Source organism: Tamandua tetradactyla, chromosome 5 (assembly GCF_023851605.1).
Source record: "Tamandua tetradactyla isolate mTamTet1 chromosome 5, mTamTet1.pri, whole genome shotgun sequence".
In the NCBI taxonomy this organism is placed as follows: Eukaryota; Metazoa; Chordata; class Mammalia; order Pilosa; family Myrmecophagidae; genus Tamandua; species Tamandua tetradactyla.
The window spans coordinates 47,278,274-47,297,497 of NC_135331.1; the positions used below are offsets into that span (position 1 = coordinate 47,278,274).

Genomic DNA, 19,224 nt, shown 5'->3' on the forward strand with positions numbered 1-19,224 from the left:
TAGTCAAGAGTGGTTGTTAAACTGGATTAGGGGATGACATGTCTCCACCCATTTGAGTGGGTCTTGATTAGTTTCTGAAGTCCTATAAAAGAGGAGAATGAGAGATTCAGAGAGAGTAGAGAATGCTGCACCACCACGAAGCAGAGAGTCCACCAGCCAGAGACCTTTGGAGATGAAGAAGGAAGACGCCTCCAAGGGAGCTTCATGAAACAGGAAGCCAAGAGAGGAAGCTAAGCAGCTAGGTATTCCTCATCTCAGCACTTGCAGCTCAGCCCAGGCCTTTGGAGATGGAGAAAGAAATCACCCCAGGGAAAGTTGTTGGAATCCAGGGGCCTGGAGAGAAGACCAGCAGAGACCATCTTGTGCCTTCCATGTAAGAAAGAACCTCAGTGGAAGGTTAGCTGCCTTTCCTCTGAAGAAACAACAAAATAAATCCTCTTTTATTAAAAGCCAATCCGTCTCTGGTGTGTTGCATTCCGGCAGCTAGCAAACTAGAACAATGGCCCACCCCAATCTAATACTTTTTTGTATTGCATTTACTTACGCTATTTGTTTTTAGCTTTCTTTCTCTTTTTTTTTTTAGTGATTTCTCTGGGGTATAGGCCTGCAAGGTTTGACCCATGAGCCAAATCTTGCTTGCCACTTATTTTTGTTAATAAAATTTGATTGGTACACAATATCACCAATTCATTTAGGTATGGTCTGTGGCTGTTTTCATGCCACGATGGTAGAGTTGAGTATTTGTAACAGAAATTATATGGTCTGCAGAGCCAAAAATCTGCAGAGAATGTTTGCTCCCCTTGCTTTAGGGATTTAAACTTGAATATTTAACTTACCACAAACGACTCAGTGTTAATATAGAATTGCCTCAGGTAAAGTATAAAAACTTTGAAACATTATGTTTACATTTGCATAAATCTATATGTTATTAACCCAACAATATAGGGTTCTAATTTTGGTTTAAAATAAGCCTTTAAAGGAATTAAGGGAAGGAAAGAAATATAAATATAAATATTTATATTATATTTAAATATAAATATAAATACATTTATAAATATATATACTTTTATATTTACCCACATATTTATAATTGCCTTCATTCTCTTACTGAGAGACTATGAGTATATTCCTTAACTGATGCAGCCTTGTCAAAATTTCCTACTTAAAATAGGTTTATAACCATGGGAAAGGATTAGCTTTCAGAGAATGATTTTCTGGGGTACCAAATCACCACACTTACCTCTTTACATTTCTAGCAATATTTGACTGACAATTGAGGAATACAGAGAATATATATATATATATATATATATTTTTTTTTGCATGGGCAGGCACCGGGAATTGAACCCGGGTCTATGGGATGGCAGGTGAGAATTCTACCACTGAGCTACGGTGGCCCACCCCAGAGAATATATTTTGACAACTCTCAATTTTGTTGCATTTCCTTTGGAGATCTGTGTTTATTATTATTATTATTATTATTATTATTATTATTATTATTTTTAGTAGTGGGTTGATTTTCCTGAATTCAATCTATAATCTTACTCTTTCTCTTATAATAGCTCTGCTTATTTCTCATAGCTTCCAACTGCTGCTTTTCTTAGCATTGTTTCCTGCAGTTCTCTGCTCTGACTGCATGGTGATCAGCTTAAGACTCGGTCAAATGTTATCATCATCCTTTAAGGCTCACGTATTATAGTTCCTTTGCTACTGGAGAGACCTGCTTAAATTTCCCCACGGGGCTTTTCCAACTGCAAGCTCTTTTTCTTAATGTTCCAAGCTGGTAAGAGTTCTCTTGACTAATTATCACATGACTTTGAAAATAGTTAAAAAGGCAACAAACTCACAAATCCCACCTGGTAAATCTGTCTTTTAAGGCCATGTTCCTCTTTAGTTGCCAAACACCCAGGGTTTTTCTTTGCACGTTTGTGGTTTAGTGGTCAGTCAGTTATTTCTGTAAATTTTAATGTGCAGTTTTTGGGCTTAAGCCCTTGCCTGTTTTAGCTCTCTCCCTTTCAAGATTCCTTTTAAAAGATCAGCTGCTTCTGTAATAGTAAGCTCTTTCTTCTACATCCTTGAACTCAGCTAGCTGTAGTTTTTCTCAGCTCTATGCATGGTATCAGGGAACCGCATCAGCAAAGAAAGCAACAAACTTGCATTCCTTATGCTTTGTATGTACAATTTTTCACAAAGAAATTTACTCTGGCTTTCTGGGCACTTTGATATTTTCCAGTGCCTATGCAATATATATATATTTTTAATTTGTCCAAGTTTTATAATTATTATCTGTGGGAGGGTTCATGTGACCATATCACCCTGCCGCCATTATTAGAAATTAATTACATCCCCCTTGATCTGTACTTCCTTCATGAGTGAGACCCATAGGTGCCTTAGCCTTTTCCTAGCATAATAGCGTTTAAGTTAGATGTCGAAACAATACAGATTCAACACTCAAACAGGTCTTAGAAAACCGTTTCAGAAGAAGTCATTATATCTAGGTTCCAATTTCACTTAACACTGGCAAGTTGCTTGGACTGCACTGTATCAAGTCTAAAATTTAAGGAAATGGATGAGATGTACAGGCACTTCCGCTGATAAATCTCTACTTTTTTACTATAGTCAAGTCAGTGAATGAGACGTCTACTAATTTATGGCCAGAGGGATGATCTAAGCGAAAATTTCTTCCTATTACCATGTTCCCCCCAAAAAAGTCATTTTGTCAACTGAGATAGTTTCAGGATTTGGGTGGAAAGTTTTATCTACTGTCTTTGTGGCTTTCTACATCCTGTTTTCAATTTTAATGCCAAAATAGTCAATAGGAACATTGCTCTCAAGGTGAATTTTGCAGTGTTCTCTAATTTCCTGACCAGCATGTCATTTTTCTTTCCTCAATTTTCTGTCAATTTTCTCTCTCTCTTGTTATCTCTGCTATCACTCAACTATAACTTCTGTCTCCTTCCACAGGATTTTCTAATATCAGGTTGCATTTTCCTAAATAAAAGAAAAACTACTGCTGTTGGTCTTGGCTCTGAGTGTTTTCACTTTCTACACAATTCAAAAGCTGGGTGCCACGTTGTATTTTCTCTGCTGAATGATAAAATCAACAAAATAAGAAACACGTCAAGAAATGTTAGGTGTTAGCAAGAGACGGAAAATAATAAGGTGAGAAACAAAGTGTAGGAGGAATTCTGCACTATATGAGCGTCTCAAAAGCTGAGAATAATAGCTTTCATTATCTTAATTTTATGCATATACGTGGGAAAAGTAATTAAAATTTTATTAAGCATAGAGTGCGTAATCACTGCATCCCTTACCTTTCAGGTCAGTCGTTTGTTTATCGAACATGTTTGTATGACCCCGTAAGCCACAGAGCAATGAATGAAATAAACTCAGCCCACCTTATCATTGCCACCAAAAGTCAGAGGATGACAACGATCATTGGATTTAGAGGTTAGGTAAGGCTGCGGGATAGGAGAGTAGTGAAAGTAAAAGTCATTGACAGGTGGTCTCTAGTTCCATAAATGTGCATATTTAGGTCAAGTAACCTTTTATATTTTTATTTTATCTTTAATATTACCATTGATACATTGTATGAAAGGTTGACCATGAAAGATAGCTATGGCAATTTAAGAAACAATATCGATGCTAGATTTTCAGAAGTCCTGTGGTCACTTGAGGTGAGAACAGATTAAGTTCATTACTTTTGAAAGTAATTATGAGGATGAAATAAGAAAGAAAAGATCAGAGAATGGCCAATAATTTGTTTTGCTATTATACCACTGAATTAGTCAAATTATATCTAATTAAATTTATTAGAATCCTTTTACATTACAAAGAAACACCTGCTTATTGTGACAGTTCAAAGAAGACAAGTTTGAAATTGCTTTTCAGTTATATTAAGAAACCAATTGCTTTGATGTTGTGTTATCAGTAAGTCAACACCATAATACATTTCCTTCTATCTATGACTTTCACATCTAGAATACATTAATTTGACTAATATAACATTGATATATCAAATTTTTAAAAACTTTCTTGCTTGAATTTACTTGTAACAGATGTTGAGATTAGTATGTTTGAACTTTAAATATACACAATAACATTGCATGTGAATTTTACAATCAATTTATGAAAGAGTTAAGAACATGTACTTAGAAAAACTACCATGTGCTTCATAAAGTAAATGATGGTTCCAAAATAACTTCTCAGAAAAATCTCAGAAACTTGATTTTCTCTTAGAATTTGTTCTATAATACTATGACTTGGTGGATATTGAATTTCTAACGCTAGAATTTAAAATGACAAAAATACATTGTATCTAATATAACATTTTATAAATATGACTTAAAACATGGAATATTATAAGAGTATGGTGCTTTGGTTTAATTTGAAATACGGAAATACTAGAATTTTTTAAAGGATGGCTTGCCTACTTCATAGTTTATGAGTATTAGGCTAGAGATAAGCAGAATTCAAAATGATCTTTCAATATCCCTTATCATCCAATGATTTTTTTTATGTGGTATGGATGAGGAGACGAGAATTTCTAAATAGAGGTATAAAGCAGAATATTAAGAAAATAGATGACTTTTTTTCGAGTGAAAAGGGGAAGGTCATTGACATGTGGTCTCTGGTTCTATAAATGTGCATCTTTAGGTCAAAGAAACTTTTATATTTTTAAATTATCTTTAATATTACCAGTGATATGTTGTATGATAAGTTGGCCATGAAAGATAGCTATGACATTTCATAAACAATATCAATGCTAGATTCTAGAGGTCCTGGGGTCAGTTGAGGTCAGAGCAGACTAAGTTCATGTGACAAATGGAGGACATGAGCTTCGGGTTAAACAATACCAGTTAGACAGAGTTTCACTTACCACTGTTGGACCAACTTTGGTCACGTGAAAAGTACAGCTTGGAATGGCTTACTAAATTTGTAAAAGCTCTGTGTCTGCACAAAACAAAACAAAAAATCTATAAACTAAGCACAAACAAAAAAAAAAATACACCAAAAGAAAGCAAGGATGAGTATCTATAGGATAATGTGGTAAGGCTGTAAATGTAATACTGAAGCAAAAGATTAATGGTCAGTGTCAAGAAAGGACAGAAGCTAAGATGTTCTCAGTGTTTAGTTGCCTAGAATCGAAGGGCCGTCACCCCAGGCTGATGTTATTATAAAATCAGCTCCAAAAGTTTTTCATCTTTGTCATTCAAAGTTTAAGAGTAGGTATATAGAATCTAACCAGTCTAGGCTGAATTCATGCAACAGTTTTACAAGGGGAGAACGGGCATGTTGTGTAATATTCCCACCAAGAGAATCTTCAGTGACAAAGCTATGTGCTTACAACAACTGAAGTTGTGTTACAGAGGAAGGTACCTGGTGCTGGGCAACAAATTATGACAAATAATAGTTATACTCATGGCATATTTTTCTCTGTTGTGGTCCAGAGAGTAATTCCATTGAGTTTGATATAATATTGTAATTAGAGTATTATAATGTTCAATTTGGTTACATGGAACTCAAAACTCAAAACAACGGTGGCTTAGATAAGATTGAAATGTATTTCCCTTCCCCATCAAAGAGATAGGTGTCTAGGGCTGATGGACAGCTGGACTCCCCCTTAAAGCTCACCTTCAAGGTGGCTTCTATGGAGCTCCATCTAGCATATTTGATTTTCAGCAGAAAGTAGAAGGAAGGGAAGAGGCAAAAGAACACATCCCATAGCTGAGTAAGGGCCTTATAAGCAGACTTCCCAGAATATCCCCAGAATATTTCAGTTATATTCTTTTGGCCAGAACTTTGTAGCCTAGTTGGAAGGACAGGTGGCTGGGAGTGTAGTCTTTCACCTGGGTCCATTCTACCCCTGATATAGCCAGGGTTCTATTACTAAGGGAGAGGGAGAGAGTGAACACTCCCTCTACCACATTTAGAAATGACATCTCTAATCTTCATAGTGCAAGATTATTTCCAGGCAGCTGTAACAATCTGAGAGATTTGAACAATTCAAATTTTAGCAATCAATGGAGTTATATGTCTAAGATTTAAGTTTTTTTCTTCTTACCAATGATTTTTTTCTTAATTGGCTGCTATTTTCAATCAAGTACAATTGCCCTAAAGTAAAGTTAGAGTCACATTCTACTGATTAGAGTTGGCTTCTAATGATTAAAGAGCCAGTCTGAAATTCACACTGTGCTTATTTGTGGCATGATAGCATCATTTAGTAATGAACTTTGAAGAGATTATTTATTCCCCGTTGCCATATTTCTAATCAAGTGCTCATATGCATAATGCATACTTCAAGAGAAATGTGTTTTTTTTTTACCTTGTTATAAGAGGAGTCATCTTAATGTCAACCCAAAAACATGTTGTGGCGGATTGTCTAGTCATAACTGAGCATGAATTAAAATATTTCAAGTATTCATAAAATGGTAAAATACAATAATCTTTAAAATTCTAATAAAATCACATGAACTCAGATACATAAGAGACCTTAGAAACCATTTGGTTCAACCACCATCCCAATGCCATGAAAATAACCACTGGCAGGAGGTTCTCTAGACCTTGTAGACTGCCTCTGAAGGCAGAAACTTACCACCTCTAGTGTCAATCCTTTCCAGACTGCATTAATTTTTACAACATTCCTTTATTAAGCAAAGCCAGAACATTTATTTTCCCCACCATCCCCTTTAACTTTTTCTCTCCTTTTGTTTTACTAGGTGTGTATGTGTTAGGCACTTATTTTAGACAGAGTGATCTTACATCAGTATTCACAGTCATCTTGGAACACAGTTTAATCTCAGAACAAGATAGCAGAAGTAGGTGACAAGATCATCAAAGAACAGAGCAAGGCAAGGAAATAAGATAAAGGGTGATGGATTGGGAAGAGATAAAGGAGGCTAATAGGATCATTTAAATTTTTGTAGAGACCCGAAGGAAGTAAGGAAGCTGATAAATATCCATGCAGACATCTTACTGTCTGCAGAGAATTGCAGGTAGGGAAAACAGGAAGTGCAAAGATCCTGTGGTGAGAGGGTAATATTGGCAGGCGTGTGCAGGGAGCTTGGCACTAAGGTTCAAGAAGACCATGGTAGTCAGAGCCAGGGAGGGGGAACTTGGTCAATGATTAAGATAGACAGTGGTGAGTCTGGCTGTGAGGGAGACATGAAGTCTCTGGAAAGTTTTGAGCAAGAGAATGATATGATATATCTTAGTTTCCAAAGGATCACTTTGGCTACTGTGTGAAAAATAGAGTATAAGGCAAAGGGGAAGCAGAGAGACCACTTAGTAGGCTACTGCAATTGTTGAGGTGAGAGGCTTTGGCTATGTAATAACAATGTACAAATGTTGTGATGCTAGTCCTGATGGAAGAACCTACAGGATGTAGAATGATCGAATATGTAGAAAGGAACAAAATGATGAATCAGACGATTTTAGTCTGGACACATGGAAGAATAACTATAACACTGAAATGGAGAATCTTGGGGGAGGGGCACATTTTTGCAGCAGAAAATGAAATGCTTGATTTTCATTTTAATATGCCATTCAGGCTTCTGGCCAGGGATATTGAGTAGGCAGGGGATATATGTGCAGGGATTCAGTTGAGCAACATCAATTCCATGTCTTTTATTGTTGTTTGGTTTTTACTATATCATCAATATGTTTCCTTCTTAGTGTGGAGAAGGGTGGACTAGATGATGGCAAATTATCTTTGCCAGCCTAAATTTCAATATTAATGATATCATGGCCATGATGCCAGCGATAACACTGGGAGATTTTTTTCTTCTGATGTTTAAAAGTGTAGTGGATACTGTAATCTGCCCTCTGACTTCAGGATGAGGGCCTCATCTCTCCAGCTTCTGGGAGTGTGGTATCACCTGTTTTATCACTTTCCAGGAACTGACCTCCATGGAAGGGGCTATCTTTGCAAGGGCACATTCTTTCACCTGGGTGCAGCCCATACCCAATGACTGCCTAATGTGCCGGTGGGGGAGATAATAAAGCCTGGACCCTCTGCCTCAGTTTGAGAACACTCATGCAGATACATCCAGTTCACTTTTTCCCTGGGCTCTATTCCCTTCTCTTACTCCAAAGAGTTTTCCTGAGAGTACCCCTTAATAAATTTCTGATGCTCAAATTTCCTTCTCAGAAGCTATTTCTCAGAGAGACCGACTGAAGCCAAAAATTTTCGCAAAAGTAAATATTCATAAAGCGTTGCAACTAAAAAAAAAAAAGGAATAGACAAACTAATGGAAGTGAATATGGTATTATTTACATTATTAGTTATAACTATGCAAGAATATCAGCTAAAAGAAAAGCATTCAATTAAACTTTATTCATTTTAAAATTGTGTAAGCCAATGTCGATTTGTCCAGGCAGAATCAGTCATGGCAAATATGAATTTTATTTGCTTCGTGTTCTATTTTAAAGTTCAAATGGTTTTCAATTTTAGATTTGTCTCACTTGGCTAAAGCTGCTGAAGTGCACTAAAACAGAAATGGGTTGGCTTGTATAATGGGGATTTATTAATTTATAAATTTATAGCTCTAAGGCCATTTCAAATGACCAAATTAAGGCATCAACAGAACGATACCTTGTTTGAAGAAAGGTTCCCAGCATCTGGGACACCTCTGTCACATGGGAAGGCATATGACCAGCATCTTCTCTCCTGGGTTTTGTTGCTTTCAGCTTCTTGCTTCAGTGGCTTCCTCACTTACTTTCTGTGGGTTTGTCCTTATCTCAGCTTCTTATAAAGACACCAGTAAGGGAATTAAGATTCATCTTGAATGGAGTGGGTCACATCTCAATTGAAAGACCCTAATCAAAATGTCCTACCCACAATAGATCTACACCCACAGGAATGGATTAAAAGAATATGGCTTTTTTCTGGAATATGTAGCAGCTTCAAGCTAACACAAGATTAACCTCAGGCCATCAGACTTACAGGATATTTTAATAGCGATAATGTTTAACAACAGTCAAAAACTTTTGACCAAATAACTCTTCAATTGCCAAAAGATCCGAGAACAACATGGTATGTTCATTACTTATATAATTCAAAAATTTCACAAAAGATACAGGGACCAAATTCTCAAAGCTTTTGTGCAGATTTCTATCTGTCAATCAAATGTTCTCTTTCTGAACATGTTGCTTTTCATCATTTCAAAAACTTGACATTGCTATGATTAAGATCATCCTCTCATTTAAAAATCTCTTTCACCAACTCTCTGAGTTTTTCAGTGCTATTTTTAAGAAACATTATTATAAACAGTCTTTTGATGGATTCATTTTGCTTACTTGTCTGCTTATAAACAAGCAAGCTAAGAATCAGAAAGAAAGTTTCCTCTTTTCTATAAAATCTCAAAATGTTTAAACTACTCTTGAAAGAATTGTCCTAGCTTTGATTATATATTAATTAATATTGATATAAAATCTTTAAAAATGTGGGAAGAAAACCCTTGGCCAAAAATGAGACATAATTTAGAAAACTCATTCCTGAATTGATTTCCAAAACCTTACCTCTGAATACAGAAGCATCTGTTTACCATATCCTGGGAATTATAGACTCATTTATTTTGTGTCTTTAGAATTTCAATCTTTATTTTTTTCTTTGTTGATAGAGTAAAACTGTATCTTAGAAGAGAACCTGGTTCTCTTATTAGTATTATTTAGATTCGTTTAAATTTAATTACTATAATTTCATATTTTGTGAAAAGAAAACAAAAGATTGTTTTTAAAATCTTAGTATCAATGACTGAGCTGACATTTTGGTGTTTTAGAGCTAACTTTCCTTAGCTTAAAATGTCTGACTCAGAGTCCATTGTGAAAGGAAATTATAACATGGAACAAGCAATTTTGTTGGATCAATTATGTTATACACCTCTTAGCCATTTTATGATGGCTTCTTATTTCATAAGGTAGATTCTTTTGTGTTTTTTTGACTTAAATTGTAAAATGGGAAAAGTTTGCCAGTTCCTAAATAGTATATTCAGTGGCCTAGAATCGTTCTATATACCCCTCAAAAAACAGTTGACAAGTAGGAAATGATTTAGATTTTTGCTTATGTGGTTTCCAAAGGGAGAACTGAAAGCCATATGTGAACATAGCAGATGGGTGTATTTCAACATAATTCGAATGAGCCATTAGTTAGTGTGCCAGTTTGAAAGTATTATGTACCCCAGAAAAGCCATGTTTTAATCCTGACCCAATCTTGTGGAAGCAGCCATTTACTTTAATCCTGATTCAATACTGTTGACTGGAGATTTTCTATTAGATTATCTCCAGGAGACGTGACACACCCAATTGCGGGTGTGATCTTTTTATTAGATGGAGGTATGGCACCACTTATTCCAGTTGGATCTTGATTACTTTACTGGAATCCTTTTAAAAAGGATACATTTTGGAGAGAGACAGAAGTGACAGAGCCTCAGAGTCAACAGAGAGAGCAAATGTAGACACTTGAAGAACAGTTGCTTCAGAGAACACAGACATGGATATCTGAGGTGCTTGGAGCCCAGCAGATGTCACCATGACATGTTAAGCAAGCCAGAATCTGGAGAGAGCCAAGGGAGGCCAATGTTTGAAAGTCCCAGAGAAGCAAAGTGAGGAACCCCCACAGGAACAGAGGCTGAAAAGCAACCGAATCCAGGAGCAATGGACCATCAGATACCAGCCACGTGACTTCACAGATGACAGTGGTGTTACACACCCATTGACCTTCCTTAAATTAAGGTAACTTTGCCTGGATGCCTTAGTTTGGACATTTTCATAGACTTAGAACTGTAAACTCGCAACTTATTAAATTCTTCTTCTTTTTTTATTTTTGGCATGGGTAGGCACCATGAATCAAACCTGGACCTCCGGCATGGCAGGTGAGAATTCTTAGCCTGCTGAGCCACTGTCACACCACTCCATATTAAATTCCTTTTATAAAAGCCATTCCATTTCTGGTATATAGCATTCCAGCAGCTTACAAACTAATAAAATTACCACTGAAATATTTAATCCATTGTACATAAATATCACCAGTCAGAAACACTGCAAAGAAGAATGAAATGTTGGGCAGAAAAGTTGAAGTTTCCATTCCAATTCTGGGATTCTCTGATTTAACTTGAGGTCTTTGGGAGTGCAAGGGTAGTTCAGTGGTAGAATTCTTGCCCGCCATGCGGGAGACCAGGTTTCGATTCCTGGTCCATGCACTTCTTCAAAAATAAACAAACAAGCAAAACAAACAAACAACAGCAAGAAAAATTTGACAAAAGGTGTTGCAATAACAGGATACTCACATGGAAAAATAATGAAATGTGGCCCTGCCAAACAGCATACAAAAAAAAAAATTGAAGTCTTTGATGGGATGTTTGAATATATCTGCCCCAAATAGCCACTTTTAAAATTTATATTGGAAAATTTCCATATTGAATTAGCCAAGCCAGTTAGTTCAATTTGTATTCCTACTGTACTACAAAATTTGTTCTCATCTGGGGTTTATTAGCAGATTCGAATTTCTCTTGAACTTCCTGTCACTGATACTGCTATGGGAGGGTTGACCTCTGAGTCACTCTGGAGATGGGGCCCTGCCAGGCTTTCTCCACAGTGTCCTTCCTTGGGTGTCCCATGGAGAATGGGCTTTGATGTGCTAGTCCAAAATATTCCCAGCTCGGCCATCTGTGGCAGGGAGAATAATGGTCTCAAAGATAACAATGTCTTAAACCATGAAATCTGTGAATGTTACCTTTAAGAAAGGAAGCTTTTGAAGACTTGATTACTGTCAAGTACCTTGAGATGGGGAAATTACTTGAGTGGATCCAATCTAACCATGTGAGTCCTTCATAGAGGAGACCCTTTCCTGGTTGTGGTCAGAGGCAGAAGGAATGATGGACGCAAGGTCAGAGAGATGTAGTGTTGCTGGATTTAAAGATGGAGAAAAGGGGGAATAAGACAAAGAATGTGTGGGCAACTTCTAGAGGCTGGGAAAGGCAAGGCAATGGATTCCTGCTGAAAGCTTCCAGAAAGGAACAAGCTCCGTTGACACCTTGATTTTAGACGTGGTTGGAGTTCTGGCCCATAGAATGGTATCTCTGCAGAAAGCATGCAGTTCGTTGCATCCCTGTCTTTCTGTTCTGTAGATCTCAGTATCTCCAAACAGCCAAAGGCTCAGGCAACCAAAATGTTGGTTGCAGATTTCATACTGGTAATTCTAAGGTACAGCAAAACCCTACAAGGTGTTTTGGATCACCAATTCACAGATATGATCTTCAACCTGTTTTGGCCTAGTATATAAGAGCTTCTTGCATTTTAATTGTTTAAAAACTATCAATCCATCAAGGCCCATATTACGTATTAGTAATCCACTGCTGAGAAGCCGGTGGATCTGCTGCAGCCAAAAGAACCTTAGGCACATTTACAAAGTAAGACAAATACATTAGATGCCTCTCACTTTTTTTTTCTATGCCCCTTATTGTCTCAGGGCTATCTCACAGTTCAACAAGGAGCCTGCCATTGCATAAAATCATTATTACTCTAACTTTATTCCATTCTTCACTCAATTTTCTCTTTTCCTTAAGATCAAAACTGCTAGTATCTTATCTTTAGCTGATAGGAAATCATAAGATTAAAGAAATTTGCTCTAAGGAGTAAAGGTTTTATTCATTGCAGTGTGAGGTTTGATGTCCAGCAGTAATCACTGGACTAAATGGGAATATATTTTTGTTGAAGAGTATTTTGAAAGGGATGTGTTTGTTGGAAGCCATTAGCTCCACTATGCAGCCTGCAAGAATGCACTTATCTACACTAATGTTGACCAGTGGTTTAAGTCAAAGACCTTGGAGTCAGACAAAGCTGATTGAGTTTAGGCTCTACCTGTTAGTAACTGTGACCATAGCTGTGACAGAACTTCTGTTTCTTCACTTGAGAAATAAGTGAAAGGACAGAGACAGCCTCTATGGCTTATTGTGAGGTGTGAGTGAAACCACACATGTCAAATGCTTAACACAGTACCTGGCATAGAGGAAAGACTTGATAAACTCTACTGTCAGTGTTTCCCTCTCTCAGGCTTGATTGAGGCATTGTGCAAAGGCATTGTGCAAAGGCATAGAAAACAAAACAGGCACAGCCCTAAACCCTAGAAAACTCTTATCTTCCAAACTTTCCCTGCCTGCTAACAGGTGTTAGAAAATGACATCACAATTTTTAAAAAGTAGTTAATTCTTTCTTCAGAAAGCTAAACATAGAATTTCCATATGACCTGGTAATCCTACTTCTAGGTATATGTCCAAAAGGATTGAAAACAGGGAATTGAACAGATGTGCATCGCAGCATTATTCACAATAGTCAAAGATGGAAGCAACCCAACTGTCCATCTAATGGTAAATGGATAAACAAAATGCAGTATGTTCATGTACGCCACTTTGAATCATTGTGGACCCCAGAAAAGCCAAGTTCTTTCATCCTCATTCAGTATTGCTGGGTGGGAGCTTCTTTATTGTTTCCATGGAGATGTGACCCACCCAATTGTGGGTGGTGGTAACTTTTGATTAGATGGGTTCCATGGAGATGTGTCTCCACCCATTTAAGGTGGGGTTGCTTACCAGAGCTCAAGAGCCACAAGCACCCATGCACCCAGAGACCTTTGGAGATGAAGAAGGAAGAAGGCTCTGGGGAAGCTTCACGAAACAAGAAGCTTGTAGAGAAAGCTGGCAGACACTGTTATATTCACCGTGTGCTTTTCCAGTTGAGAGAGAAATCCTGAACTTTATCGGCCTTTCTTGAGTAAAGGTAAACTCTTGCTGGTGCCTTACTTTGGACATTTTCATAGCCTTACCTTAATTTGGACATTTTCACAGGCTTAGAACTGTAACCTTGCAACTTAATAAATTCCCCCTTTTAAAAGCTGTTCTGTTTCTGGTATATTGAATTCTGGCAGCTTTCAAACTAGAACAACATGCAATGGGATATTATTCAGCTATAAGAGGGAATGAAGTTTTGATATGTGCTACTATATGATCAAAAGGGAAGACATCATGTTGAGTGAAATAAGCCAGACATAAAAGGACAAATATTGTATGGCCTCACTTCTATGAAATATTAGAATAAGCAAATTCATTGAGACAGAAAGTAGATTAGAGTTTACCAAGGTCTGGGTGTATGTATGGCAGATTTAATTGTGTAATTTAGACATGTTTTTAATCCTAATTTTCAATCCTAGGGGTGTGAGCCGATTGTAGGAAAGACCTCTTATTTTTATTTTTGGTTAAAGTATAGCCCAGCTGAGTCTTAGTCCAAATTACTGGAGGTCTTATAAAGAGAAAGCCATAGGAAGGAGTTAGAACCTAAGAGTGAGTGAGAGATTGGAAGACAAAGGAGAGGACATTGCTCTATGATGTGAGGCAGAGGCACAAACCAAGGATGCCCAAGTATGCAGCAAGCCAGCACCACAATGCTACAGTCTCTGGGGAGAAAGCAAGTCTTTCTGAAATCCTGAATTTTTACTTATTTTAGTTTCATAACTGTGAGACAATAAATTGCCATGGTTTAAGCCAATCCAGTGGGTGGTATTTGTCAAAGAAGCCTGCAAACTAAGACAGGTTGGAAATGAAGAATTACTGTTTCATGGATACAGAGTTTCTGTTTTGGGCTATGAAAACTTTTGGCGATGGATGTTGACAATAGTAACCAACATTGTGAATGTAATTAATATCACCGAATTGTACTCATGAGAGTGGTTAAAATGGAAAATTCTGTGCTGTATATACATTATCGAAATAAATGGAGGCAATTTAGGAAAGATTATCTTTAAAAATGCTTTTCACGGTAAAGCCAAAGAAGAGTATACATCTGGAAACCTGTCTCTAAGAATTCCTGCAGAATTTTCACTTTGCTCAGGATACTTTTTGCTCTAAAAGAGGGTGACAGTCTTGGGCGAAGGAGAGAGCAACGACACTGGTTTGGTGACATTTTGTTAAGGTAAACACGCTATTAATAGCTCTATTATGAGGACTCAAAAAAAAAAACAAGAACAAAATAAAACAAAACCCTTAGTTTTAAATTTAGAAATAAAGAAAAATAGATAAATTCCAGCTTGACCTGTAGGATAAGGTCAAATAATCCAAGCAAGTTCCTCTTAGAATTTCAGAAAAGAAGAATGAAGATATTTTTCAAAAGTTAAATTTAGGGTAAAGCCTGATTATAATAAAAGCAAGTTTTCTCCTTAAGAGATACTGTTCAGAATTGATTACCTTCCTTCACACCAGGAAACAATAGATATGATTGACAAGTGTGCCAAAGACTTCTCTCTCCTAACTGATTATCAGCTGCTCTTCCGGGGAGCCTGTGGCGATGAGTTCTTACATTTTGAGGCACTGTCACAGACTCATTGGAAGGAACTGGAAATGTTAGTTCTTCGTGCCTATAATTCCAGCTGTGATTCCATGCCTGAATAAAGTCTAGCATGATAATACAATTATGAGAAGTTTTGAAAACTGCTTGTAGAAATGGAATAGAGCCACCTCAATTAAATCTTTATGAGTTGGCTATGGAACATCAGAACATGTTTTCTATATTCATTATATTAACTTCTTGTCATTGAGAATTAATTTTTTTTACTCTTGAAAATAGTGAATTGAGAACTTCACTAGAAGACTCAAATGTAATACCACTATTGATATTGTTAATATTTATTTGGACAGTACGCCCTGTGGCATGAAAAGAAAAATATAACTTTTAGATATTTATTTCCTGTAGTCGGGAAGAGGTTAACATTTGTAAATTTAAAGTTAAACAATCCTTCATAGGGCAAAGGAACCTCTAAAATTTGCAAATTAGTTATGTCTAATCTGCCCAGAATGGTTGTTACCTTTTAGTGTCAACACATAAATTAATTAACATAGTACCTGGCACGTGTCAGAAACTCAATAAATATTAACTATATTATCATTTAGGAGTATATCACTGAAGGTGAGTTACACCAATCTACAAATAACTAGCTTAAAAATATATTAGCTGTGCTCGCTTTGGCAGCACATATACTAAAATTGGAATGATACAGAGAAGATTAGCATGGCCCCTGCACAAGGATGACATGCAAATTTGTGAAGAGTTCCATATTTTTAAGAAAAAAAAAATATTAGTTTTTCTTTCATGTACAATAGAGTCCAGAGGAGAGTTGTCCAAGGCTGGAATGTATATAAAAATAATATTATACTATATTATATTATATTGTATATTATATTTTATCAATATCTTAGATACTTTTATTTTCCACTCTGCCATTCTTAGCAGAAGCTTCCATCCTCAGAAACACCTCATGTTCACACCATGTCTGCCATGACTCCACCTATTGCACACATATTCCAGGTAGAAAGGAGGGGAAAGCTGGCTGTGCAAAAGGGTGTGTGGTGGCTTGGAGCTGTGCCTCTCAGAAAAACGTGCGCTTAAACTAATCCATCCCTGTGTGTGTGGACCCATTGTAAATAGCTCTCTTCAAGATGTCACTTCAGTTAAGGTGTGGCCCGAGTGAGTCAGGTTGGGCTTTAACGCAGATTACCAGAGTGAAAGTCAGACAGAAAAGGAAAACAAACAAACAAACAAAACAAAACAAAAGGGAGCAGCCAGAAGCTAAAAGTTAATGGAACTGGGAAGAAAAAAGAGAAGCCAAGAGAGGCTGCCATGTGCATTGTCATGTGACAGAAAAGCCAAGGACCAAGAATTGCCAGCAGTCATCCCAGAACACCACAATCTTCTGGGAGAAGGCACTGCTATGTTGACTTTCTGGTAGAAAGCTTCACCTTGATGATGCTTAATTTTGGACTTTTAACCTCAACATTAGGAGAGAATAAATTCTTGTTGTTTAAACCAACCCATTGCATGGCCTTTGGTCACCAGAAAACTGACCAGGTGAATGCCAACTGAATCCATGCCATATTTTTTGGGGGGAGGTGGGGTGAGTGTGTGCATGGTCTGGGAATTGAACCCAGGTCTCTCACATGGGAGGCGAGCATTCTACTACTGAATCACCTGCATACCCCTAATCCATGCTTTTCTAAAGAAAGTCTTCCAGAGTTTCATCCAACAGCTTTTGCTCAAATATCATTGTTTTGTATAGGCATAACCTCAGAAATATTGCCAATTTGGCCCGAGATCACTGCAATAAAGTGAATACCACACTAAAACAAGTCACATGCATTTTTTGGTTTTCTACTGCATATAAAAGTTATGTTTACACTCACTATAGTCTATTAAGTGTGCAATAGCACAATGTCTAAAAAAAAAAGCAAAGCAATGTCCATACTTTAATTAAAATCTGACACAGAGGGCCACAGTGGCTCAGCAGGTAAGAATGCTTGCCTGCCATGCCTGAGGACCCGGGTTCAATTCCCGGTGCCTGCCCATGTAAAAAAAAAAAAAAAAAAGTGACACAGAGGGTGGGCCAAGATGGCAGCTTAGTAATGCTCGCGCGTTTTAGTTCGTCCTCCAGAGCAACTACTAAATAACCAGAAACAGTACAGAACAGCTCCTGGAGCCACGACAGTGACCGGACACACAGCGTACCCCAGTCTGGACCAGCTGGACCAGCTGCAAGTCTCCGGAACAGTGAGTTCCCCAAGCTGCACACAGTTCCCCAAGCCGCGCGCAGTTCCCCAAGCTGTGGCGGCCAGCGCCCAGCACCCCTCCCCGACAGGCGGCTTCCCGGAGGGAAAGGAAAGAGTCTCTAACAGTAGCAGGGACTAAGTCCAACCAAACACCAATGGTGGCATTAATAAACAAATTCTGGCTACTAAAATTAGGCCCCCAGCTCAGGCGACCTGGTCAAGGCGGAGGTCGCCTATTGGGCTAACTGAAAAAGAGGAAAAGGGATGAAACAGAGCCTTCTGTAGCTGTTTCTATGGAGGCTTGGCTGCCTCTGGATTCAGCAGCAGGATTACACAGGCTGCAACTGCCCCGAGCATACGCAGAAACAGGCTGCTTTCAGGGCTGTCTCCCACCTGAACCTTACCCATGGGAGGGGTGAAACACAACTCAGGTAGAAGCCCTCTCTCAAGGAATTCAGACCCCAGGGCTTTGCAATTTGAAGCCATTAAAACCAGCCTACAATCTTTCCTCTGTATCCACCATGCCCCCAGCAGCGAGAGCCTTCCAAAGTTAAAGGAGCCACAACATCTTTTGCTGGTGGGACCCGCAGACAGACAAGCACCACATACCGGGCAGGATAAGAAAAACAGAGCCCAGAGACTTCACAGGAAAGTCTTTCAACCTGCTGGGTCTCACACTCAGGGAAAACTGACGCAGGTGATTCCTTCCCATCCGAAAGGAGGCCAGCTTAGTCTGGGAAAACCCAGCTGGAGTCTGTAATAATACCTATGTAGATGCTCCTAAGGGTGGGGAGGGAAAAGGCACCTTACAAGCAGGACAAGAAACGAGAAAGCAAGAACTGAAAAATTACCCTCTGTTAAACAAAACTTAAGCTAGAGGCCCAGAAAAAAGCTGAACTGAAGGTCACTGAACAGATAGACAACAAACTCATCTAGCAAGAAAACCCTAGGTAAGATAAGTAAAAGCAATCTCCAGAATAAACTAATTAAGGTAATTAAATGTCCAGACGGCAGTAAAAAATAACAAATCACACCAGGAAAATTGAAGATATGGCCCAGTCAAAGTAACAAACCAATAGTTCAAATGAGATACAGGAGCTGAGACAACTAATTCTGAATATACAAACAGAAATGGAAAATCTCATCAAAAACCAAATCAATGAATTGAAGCAGGACATGAAGAAGGCAAGAAATGAACAAAAAGAAGAAATGGAAAGTCTGAAAAAACAAATCACAGAACTTATGGGAATGAAAGACACAGGAGAAGAGATTAAAAAAACAATGGAAACCTACAATGGTAGATTTCAAGAGACAGAGGTTAGAATTAGTGAACTGGAGGATGGAACATCTGAAATCCAAAAAGAAACAGAAACTATAGTGGAAAGAATGGAAAAATATGAGCAGGGGCTCAGGGAATTGAATGATAATATGAAACGCACAAATATACGTGTTGTGGGTGTTCCAGAAGGAGAAGAGAAGGGAAAAGGAGGAGAAAAACTAATGGAAGAAATTATCACTGAAAATTTCCCAACTCTTATGAAAGACCTAAAATTACAGATCCAAGAAGTGCAGCGCACGCCAAAGAGAATAGATCCAAATAGACGTTCTCCAAGACACTTACTAGTTAGAATGTCAGAGG

The 19,224-nt window shown here is 37.8% G+C and overlaps 1 non-coding gene across 1 annotated transcript; it reads left to right on the forward strand.

Annotated features, from left to right (window-relative positions):
• Positions 1-15,998: 15,998 nt before the first annotated feature.
• LOC143685248 (U6 spliceosomal RNA) lies at positions 15,999-16,105 on the forward strand. Its single transcript, XR_013176497.1, has one exon. It is a non-coding gene; the product is annotated as a U6 spliceosomal RNA (small nuclear RNA).
• Positions 16,106-19,224: the final 3,119 nt, after the last annotated feature.